The sequence below is a fragment of the Odontesthes bonariensis genome, chromosome 5 (genome assembly GCF_027942865.1).
Source record: "Odontesthes bonariensis isolate fOdoBon6 chromosome 5, fOdoBon6.hap1, whole genome shotgun sequence".
NCBI lineage: Eukaryota > Metazoa > Chordata > Actinopteri > Atheriniformes > Atherinopsidae > Odontesthes > Odontesthes bonariensis.
The window spans coordinates 5,035,457-5,046,434 of NC_134510.1; positions in this window are offsets into that span (position 1 = coordinate 5,035,457).

The window sequence follows — 10,978 nt, forward strand, 5'->3', positions numbered from 1 at the left end:
CACCTGTGAATACAAAATGTTACCATCACAACCTCATAAGTAGTGACATTCTTAACACAGCCATGATGTTAAAAGTGGTTATCAATAGAGGTTCTGTGGCTCACATCTTGCCTATCTTGTGATAGGCGCCGATAGATCTCTGAGTTCCGAAACACTCGGGAGTCGTGGACCGAGCCGGGCCACTTTGCCACAACATTACTGATCAAATAAATCAAATCAAAATCAAATCAAATTTATTTGTATAGCACATTTCATGTACAAACAGTTCAAAGTGCTTTACATAAAATAAAAGCATTGCAGCAGGGAGTGCAAGAAGCATTAAAAATACATAAAATAATATAAAGAGAAACAAATAAAATCATTTAAATGAATTAAAATCAGGCAACAGTCTAGATAAGTTAAAAGATATTTCATGCATAGACACATGAGAAAAGAAATGTTTTTAACCTGGATTTAAAAATGTCTACATTTGGTGAAAGTTTAATCTCCAGTGGCAGTTTGTTCCACTTGTTTGCAGCATAACAGCTAAATGCTGCTTCTCCATGTTTAGTCTGGACTCTGGACTGGACCAGCTGACCTGAGTCCTTGGATCTAAGAGCTCTGCTGGGTTTATATTCTCTGAACATATCACAGATGTATTTTGGGCCTAAACCATTCTGGGATTTGTAAACCATCAGCAGGCTTTTAAAATCTATTCTGTGACTGACTGGAAGCCAGTGTAAAGATTTTAAAACTGGTGTGATGTGTTCAGATCTCTTAGTCCGGGTTAAAACTGATCTGAGTCTATCAACACTCCGAGGTTACGAGCTTGGTCAGTGATTATAAGGTCCCGAGTCTCAAGATATTTACCAACGCTGACCCTCTTCTCTTTGCTACCAAACAGAATGATCTCAGTTTTGTCTTCATTTAATTGTAGAAAATTCTCTCTCATCCAGGTGTTTACTTCCTCCAGACACTGACACAGTACGTCTGCTGGGCTGCAGTCGTCCGGTGACAGAGACACATAAAGTTGTGTATCGTCTGCATAACTGTGATAATTGATGTTAAAATTCTGCAATATCTGACCCAAAGGGAGCATATACAAGTTAAACAGAAGAGGTCCAAGAATTGACCCCTGGGGGACTCCACAAGTCATGGCCACTCGCTCAGATTCATGGCTGCCAATAGTAACAAAATAACTCCGGCCTTCTAAGTAGGACCTGAACCAGTTAAGGACCGCTCCAGAAAGTCCAACCCAGTTTTCCAGCCTGTGCAACAGGATTCTGTGATCTACAGTATCAAAAGCAGCGCTAAGGTCCAACAGAACCAGGACTGAAACATTACCAGAATCAGTATTCAACCTAATGTCGTTTAACACTTTGACCAGAGCTGTTTCAGTGCTGTGATGACGTCTGAAGCCTGATTGAAACTTATCAAGACTTCCACTTTCATTCAGAAAGTCGTTGAGCTGGTTAAATACAACTTTCTCAATAATCTTGGATATAAAAGAGAGGTTAGAGACAGGTCTGTAGTTGTTCATCATAGAGGCATCTAGAGGTCTCTTCTTTAGGAGTGGCTTAATGGCAGCTGTCTTTAGTGACTTGGGAAAAATGCCTGATGCCAGTGAGCTGTTAACTATTTGTAGGAGATCACTTTCTACTGAGGTAAAAACAGTTTTTAAAAAGTCGGATGGTATTATGTCTAGAGAACAAGTTGTTGATTTCAGATGCCGAACTGTTTCCTCTAGGATTTTTAAATTAACAATATTAAATTGTGACATAACGTCAAAGTTATTTCTAGGTTTTAGACACAGATTAGTTTTCTTGTTTGTCTTTGTTGCGTTAATGTTTTGTCTAATTGTTTTGATTTTTTGGCTAAAAAAGTTGGCAAATTCATTGCATTTCTCAGTGGAGAGGAGGTCTGGGTTTGACTGTTTAGGAGGATTTGTGAGTTTTTCAACCATAGCAAACAGAGTTCGAGACTTGTTGACATTCTTATTAATCATTTCAGATAAATGCAGCTGTCTGGCCTTGCACAGCTCATTGTTATAACTACGCAGGCTTTCTTTGTATAGCTCATAGTGAATCTGAAGCTTTGTTTTCCTCCATTTACGTTCAGCTTTCCTGCATTCTCTTTTCAGGTTTTTGACCGTAGTGGTGTTTCTCCATGGGGTTTTCTGTTTGATCAAGGTGCTCTTGATTCTTATCGGTGCAACAGCTTCCATTACATTAAAAATTTTCAAGTTAAAATGATCCAGCATTCCTTCAACCGACTCTGCGCTCATTGTTGGGAACATAGCTATGGCCTCCCTAAACTGAGCACTTGTTTTCTCATTGATGTACCTCTTCTTAGCTGAGAAGCTGGTTGTTTGAACATTCTGAGTAATATGTAAATCAAATAAAATACAAAAATGGTCAGACAAGGCCAAATCAGTAACAACAACAGAAGAAATATCAACACCTTTAGAAATGACCAGGTCCAGAATGTGACCTCGAAGGTGGGTTGGTTCTGTTACATGCTGCCACAAACCAAACATGTCCAGCACAGAAGAAAATTCTTTGGCAGTACCATCCGTCATATTATCCATGTGAATGTTAAAATCCCCGGTCAAGATAAAATGGTTAAAATCAGTCGAAATAACAGACAATAATTCAGAAAAATCATCAATAAAACTTGCACAGTATCCTGGAGATCTGTAAATGATTAAGAACAGGATTTTAGGAACACCCTTTAAAATAAAACTCAGATATTCAAAAGAAGTGAAATCACCAAATGATATCTCTTTACACTGGAATGTATCTTTAAATAAGGCAGCCTCCCCCCCCCCTTTCCTCCCATTTCGGCATTTATCCATAAAACTAAAGTTTGGGGGAGCTGCTTCATTAAGAACAGTAGCACTTGTGCTCTCTGTTAACCATGTTTCTGTCAGAAAAAGAAAATCTAAATTGTGTGAAATTATGAAGTCATTAACTAACAGTGACTTATTGGACAGAGATCTAATATTAAGTAAGGCTAGCTTTGTGGAGTTTACACTGGTCTCTGTTGTATTCTGAGTTGTACGTGGTACCGTTAACAGATTAGATAAATTCACCCAGCAGGTTGACTGTTTTCGATTCCTTCTTTTACTAACTAATACAGGAATCCTATTGGGCCCCAGCTTGTTCTCAGAACAGCTGTCAGAAGTCGGACTTCTATAGCAGGGACCCTGAACACATCATGGCATGGTAGTCAGCATTGCAGACCATCTGAAATGATAAGATGTTAAACCAATTAATGCACAGTACAGGCAATGCGTGGGTAGGAACATTCTTAATAAAAAGTACACGGATGGCCACCCTTCCTGAGTCTGGTTCTGCCAGAGGTTTCTTCCTGTTAAAAGGGAGTCGTTTCTCTCCACAGTCGCCTCAGGCACGCTCAGGACGGGAGATTGGACCGAAAAAAAACAAAAGTTTCAGTGCAATCTTTTGGTTTCCTTAGCTAGGAAATTGTTTTTGAATTGGCTCTATATGAACGAATTGGATTATTTTATGAATAATTATGATTACAATTAATTGAATTCCAATTGGCTTGAATTGGACTTTATTATCTAAGTGCCTTGAGATGACATTTGTTGTATTTGGCGCTATATAAATAAAAATGAATTGAATTGAATTGAATATCAGAGGCTAAGAGGAGATCATTGGTAACTTTCAGCAGTGCAGTTTCTGTGCTATGATGCACTCTGAATCCTGACTGAAACTCTTCAAACAGATTATTTCTGTGGAAATGATCACAAAGCTGAGCTGTAACTATTTTTTCAAGAACTTTAGACATAAAAGGGAGATTGGATATAGGTCTATAATTAGCTAACGTTTCTGAATCAAGAGTAGGTTTTTTAAGTAAAGGTTTAATTACATCAACCTTAAAAGGCTGAGGTACATATCCTGTCAACAAAGACAGATTGGTCTAATCCAATATGGAAGTATTGATTAGGGGGAAAACCTCCTTGAACAGTCTGGTTGGGATTGGGTCTAAAATAAAAATTGATGGTTTAGAAGAGACTATTGCTGTTGTTAGTTCAGAGAGATCAACTGGACAGAAGCCGTCTAAATACATATCAGGTTCTAAAGATACTTTAAAGCTGCTGTACTTGATGATAAAAATAGAAATAGAAAAATTCTTTATTCATCCCTGTGGGCGAAATTTAAAAAAATGATATATTATGATAATGATACAGTATACATTACATATACATTACATTACATTATACCAAGGAGCTGTACGCATTGAAACTATAGTGCTGTCAACAAAAGAGTTCTGCAGGATTAAAGTTTAGGTTGCCGTCCTCTGTCATATCTGCACATGGCAGTGAAGATAATTATGATGGAATTAATTCTTTAAATCTGGTTACAGCATCCTGTGATAGACACCTTCTATATGTAAATCTCTTCTCAGATGCTGTATAGTCAAGTCATGTAAACTCAAGTTCTAAAAAAATCAAGGGTATGATTAAGACAGTGAGTAGGTCTGTGAATACTCTGAGAAAATCCAATAGAGTCTAATATAGAATTAAAGTTAATATTAGGCTGTCATTTCCAACATCGACATGAATATTAAAGTCACCCACCACAATGATTTTATCTGTACTCAGCACTAACTGGGATAAAAACTCTGAGAATTCAGACAGAAACTCAGAATAAGGGCCAGAGATTGGCCAGAGATTCACAGATGTCTGCACCAAGATATCCCATGTCTTCTTTAAATCTGTGGTGGAGAATATAATTGGCTTTGTAGTTGTCTGTAGGGAAAGCAGCATCAGAACCAGTGACAAAAGAAAATGAACAAAATGATAAAGAAAGCTGTCTGTCCATGGTACTGCTCTGGAGCCCCTGGAGCTGACTGTGCAAAGAATAATGCTGCACAAGTCGCTGAATGTAATGAACAATGAACAAGACTGCACATCCTCTACAAAATGCCCAGTGATTAAACAACAGGGTGTGTTGTGTCAGAAGCTTCCTCAGCTCCACTGAAGCACAGAACAGCACAGGACACAAGCACAGCACATCGGTCCAATGCCTGATACCATCTGTCAAGCCGAGTGGTGAAGGAATGATGATTTTGAACTTGTTATACAATCACAGGATTTGGTCTTCTTTTTCGACAAAGCAGGTTCAACATATCAAAGATATTTTTAGGTGATCTGGGTAAGCTAAACCTAATATTTGAGATCTCGCTATGATATTTTGATATTTGGTTTCAGCTTGGTAAGTCAACCCAGGTTTTTCTATTTGCGCATTCAAACACAGTTCTTGATACAAAGACTTTCCTTGGAGAATTTTGAGCATGGCAATAAATCTGGAAGGTTCCTAGCAAATCAATTAAAGATAAACACACAGTAAAGAACAATCACTTCTGTTAGGGACTCAGAAGGAAATATCACCCATGACCCTGATGTAATCAACAATGCTTTTAGGGACTTCTATAAAACCTTATATTCATCACAAAATGATCCACCAGACAGAAACATAGATCAGTTTCTTAATAAAATCAACCTTCCAAAATTACAACTCAAACAGGCCATGGCTCTGGATTTACCTCTCTCAACAGGAGAACTTCATCAAGCCCTTCAGCATATGCCTAGTAATAAAGCCCCAGGACCAGATGGTTTTCCAGTTCTACAAAGAATTTTGGACTGTTTTGGCACCTACATTTCACAAAATGGTTTTACAAGTTAAAGGGGATAGAGAATCAAAATCGTCTTTTTCATGTTTTTGGTGTTAGTTCTGAGTCTCCCCGCTGTGGGGAGTACACACAAAGTGCCAGTTAGTGTCAGAACCTCTGTTTCAAGTACTCCCCTTTTTTGAATATCCCCCAGAATATCCCCCAATCCGCTTTTGTGAAAAAATGATGTCACTTTTTCAGCAATCCCCCCCCCACACACCCAAATCCACAGCCACCCCGTTTCAGACACGCCCCTTCGGCGAGAAACAGGAACAGGTGTGCCTTCCAACGCTGTGAAAGCAGACTACGATCGTATATTCTTCCCCCGGAAAGCAATGTTCGCGATCAATGGCTTTTATTTATTTTTAACAGCATCCCCAGTACATACAACCGCCGACTTTTCCTTTGCGCTGCGCATTTCACGGAGTACAGTTTCACAAACCTTTCACGATTCCGAGCAGGCTTCAGTTGGAATTTTGCTCAGTAGATGGTCAGTTCTGACAGGGACAGACAGACTGCAGCGAGCTGTGCGCTCCGCTGAGAAGGTGATCGGCTGCATCTATCCATGATCTGCACGTCTCCAGGACTATGGGGCGAGCAGGTCGGATCACAGCTGACCCTTCTCTATGTGCACCACTCCCCTCGGGCAGGAGGCTTCGGTCCATTCGGACCAGAACCTCCCGTCACAAAAACAGTTTTTCCCCCTTGCAGTTGGACTTATGAACACTTCATAATCACCTCATAACCTGCCGCAGTCACTTTACCATCATTAAAATTGCACTAATGAAGCTGCACTGTTGTTGCTCTGTATATTGGATACTGTGTATTGTTGTACACACCTTGTACATTTTATATTCATATATTTTTATTCTTTATTTTTTATTATTATATCCTATGTTACATGTTTGCACCTTACGCCGCAGCAAATTCCTAGTTAGTGAACACTGTTCACTAACAATGGCAAAAAAAATTTCAGATTCTGATGAGCTTTCTTTTCAGTCAGTGTATTACTCTATAGCTCTGTTTTCAGTGAGAGCAAGGGCAGCCAGTCAAGCAACGGCACCGAATAGCGCCAACACCTACCTGCATTTCATAATGAGGTTGCCAGATAAGCTCTGAAACGACGCCAATAAGGGCAAACGACACATTCTAAACCCAGCATAGTAACAGCTGTTCCAGAGAGCCTTTTAGGGAGGTTCTGAGCCATTACAGACCCAACCAATTTTTTTTGGGCTACATATCACATCACAGAACAAGGATTAATGCCCCATTCAACCATTCTCTATCACCTTTAAGGAGAATGGCAGATTATCCCCAAACATGAACTCCGCTCACATTATCCTTCCCCAGAAACCAGGAAAAGACCCTGTACTTCCATCCAGCTACCGCCCAATATCACTAATAAATGCAGACCTCAAAATAATTTGTAAAGCCCTCGCCAAAAGAATAGAAAATATAACTCCCCTTATAATACATCCTGATCAGACAGGTTTTATAAAGGGTAGACACTCATCCACTAACACACACAAGCTAAATAATCTCAGATTATTCTACCATCAACAACTTGAAAACCACAATTGTCACTCTAGATGCTAAAAAAGCATTTGATCGAGTTAAAGATAGGGTAGGAGATCCTGGATTTTGAGTTCAGCGAAGCTGCATTTTGAAAATACACAGGTCAAAAGTCCCAACCCTTTTCTTCACTTTCCCCCCAAAGCCACGCCTCTAGAGTACATGAACGCGCAATGCTTGTTCACGGGCACGAAGGTGCACGAGCGCTGTTCTGACAGCAAGCATCGATCGTTGCCGTATTTAGTATTTAGTATTTAGTATTTAGTATATGCTAACTATACGTTTAATAATGCTAGGTGCTAGCCAAGCTGGCTCTAGTTTAGCTTCCTGCCAAGCTTCTGGACGCGTAATTCGTTCACGAAGGGGGAAGGAGGGGGAGGGAGGAGCAGATTGCAGTTTGATAGACGACATCAGAATCCAATCATCGTTAACGGTCCGTTCAGTATGATTGGATAGTGTTTTTCCTAGATTGTACGTTCTAGAAGCCATTAAAACTTTTCATTTTTGTGTCAAAACTTTTAATTAATTGGTTGCAATGGGGGTGTGAAGAGTATTTCAAGCAATATGTAAAAAAAATGCTCCAGAAAAAGAATCCCTACCCCACCTGTAACTGGAAATTCTTTTTTGCAAGATAAAACAAATTCGGGTTTGGTACTTCATCAACTGGATAAGGATATTATATAGAACACAAAATGCTCCTAGGGATGAAATATCTTGAAAGAAAGTTTTTAGAATTTTGATGTTTTGAAGAATTTACCCACAAAGTTACTACTAGATCCTGGAGAATCTAATAGTAACAAAACAAGGGCAGCATCCCCCATTCCTTTTGCATCTATTTCTTTTTCATGTTTTTTTCTCCTGTGTGTCTGTGCTTCTGCCTAGGGGTGGCTGGGTGGGTAGTTTTCTGATTACGGAACAAATTCACCTATGGCTTTTTTAAGAGCTTGAATAAGGGAAACTGGACTTCTGCTTGGATCGTCAAGATGTTTCACCTCTCATCCAAAAGGCCTCCTCAGCTCTAAACTAGATGGTGGGGAGTATCAGCTTACAAGCAGCAAGGTCGTTACAGTCACATGTGTCACTGAACCCCCTGACCAATGTGTGTGTCGTTTAGAGCATTCTCACCTATGAATTGTCTACCTGTCTGAAGTGGCGAGTTTTGGTCACAGGATCCAAGATGTGAATGATTGTGAATGAAGTTATTTGTGAAACTTAGTTGAACTTATCTTTCGTCTTCCTCAGGAGTCGTTGATTCTCACCTGTCTGCTCTGCTTAGTCTAACCACTAACCTGGATGTTGGAAGCCTCCGTTCATAGTGCTGGTGCCACCACCACACTTAGGAATGCAAAAAATCTATATAACTGCCTCCTGTCAGTCTCAGTTTGAACATCTCACCCCACATTCTATCAATCTGACATACAGCTTACCTAAAATTTTTGGACAAAACTGCTATTCTCCTGCAGAGGCCAGCCATTACTCGGTGCGTGTTCACCCACCTTCTGTTCTGAGATGCCCAACGTCAAGATACTTTTAGTCTAAAAGTTCTTATTTGTTAAAGATGCTAAACTTGTATCTTGGTATCATGCCTCTGCTTAATGGTTCCTCCCATTCTGTTGAAATCTATATTAGTGTTGTTTGATCTGATTATTAAGATAATTCTTCTTTAAAGGTGCCATGGCATTAAAATAAATGGAGGCTTTTATATATTTTTATAGGCTTTAGTGGTCCCCTAATACTGTATCTGAGTTTTTTTCCCCAAAATTCTGCCTTGGTGCAGAATTACAGCCAGTCCCAAAAATGACTTTCCTTAGGATCCTCAGAATGAGCTGTTTAGGGTCTGCAGCTTTAAATGCAAATTAAGAGGAGAAAGGCGGGGCAAAGCGGAGGGTGGGATGTGGCCTTACTTACGCCCGTGGTACCATGCGCAAATGTTTTGTGAATCGCTATGGCACGTAGATGGCACGGCAGCCCTATGCCGTAAAACTAGCGAAACCTGTTGAAATGAGCTTACTTTGACAATATGACGAACTAGTTAGTGAAAAACTTTTCTAACACAGTCAAACATCAAGTAAGTGCTACACAAGACACAGCAAGACGACAAAAAAGGCGTGCGTGAAGGGGAAAGCAGGAGTGAGGATTTTGACATTCTCATCTGATTGCTCTGGTTTGCAAAGATGCACGTAGCGCTAGCGCTGGAACCATGAATGAATCATTATCCTGATGAAATGCACTGAATTTCATTCATTGTTCTTCAGGAAGCTTGAAGTAGGGGATTTTGGTCTAAAATGAGCGAGCTAACCATCTCATGGGCATGCAAACACCTCCAACAAACCAGTTGGCAGAGATAAGAGCTTGCTAACATGACACACGCATACCTGATGCTATTAGCTGCATAGCTAACGATACAGACACTTTCTTGTGGTAACAAGATATGTAACTATACTGTACATACTGGAAAGCAACACAATTATAAAGCGTTAAATTACTTATTTGTCCGAGGTCTGTAGTTGGGCAAAAGAGAGTTGGTACTGATCCAGGGTTAATTTTCAGACGTTTACAAGGCCATCTTAAGCAGCTTAAGCAGAGAAACCCAGACGTCCCTGTCCCCGGCCAGTCTTACCTCTTACATCGAGCAACTTTTTACATCTAAAAAACATCTTTTCACTTCTGCTTTGACACATCTTTCTAATTTCTAAATATCAATGACTTTCTCTCTGTGTGGATATGTGTACTTTTGAATTTTTTTCTTTTGTTTCAGTGGTTTAAACAAATGACTCCAATTAATACAACCATCTAGGCAACTTGTTCCTCACCTTAAATATGACCCATACCTGAAAAGTACCGCCCTTACAAGGTGCGAGAAATCCAGTTGACACCGTTTCCACACCTTGAACAAGCAACAGTCCTCATAAGGAGGTAAGGAGAGGGGGCTTTGAGTGACATTCCATACACAGAACTTTTAATTGAGAAACTCCTTGAAACAAGTTTTAAAGACCGAAATATTACAACTGTCTTTTCAATTGTATGTTCAGTTAATAACGCAATATAGAACTGTCTGGGAATAATGTGACAAACCAATCTATCGTGCAAATTTCAGAGTAAGCAGGTTAAAGATAACTCTTCTGTCTGTAGTTACCTCAGCATCATCAAGGCTATTCCCAAGGTATCGGTCCTGATGCCAGTACTATTGATTTTATGACATTGAAATGTACTGAATGCCAATTTCTACTTTTATGGTGATACTGTAAATCTGTGCTGCTTCTACTCCTACATGCACAGACATCAGCCATTCATAGGCTAAATCAAACTTTTAATACTATCCATAATGCTTTTTATAATTCAAAACCTATGACAGAAAAGCAACCTAACCAGGGTGTTCTCTGCCTGTCGCCCAATGGCAGCTGGGATAGGCTCCAGTCCCCACGCCGTGAGTTGGATTGAGTGGGTGTAGAAAGCGGATGCATGGATGGATGGATGCATAGATGGGTGGATGCATGGATGGATGGATGAATGGATGGAAGGAAGGATGGATGGATAATCTAAAACTTTTTTTGAGCGTCAACAGTCAAACTCTTGAAATTTCAGACTTTGACCACCTTTCAGGTTTGTGAGATTGAGTCAGTATCTTAGTACAAATTCTTCATTATTCTCATTGAAGATTTTTTTTTTCACCTCACATTCAGCAAAATAAATCAGAAAATAAATAATTAAGCTAAAACGAAAGAAA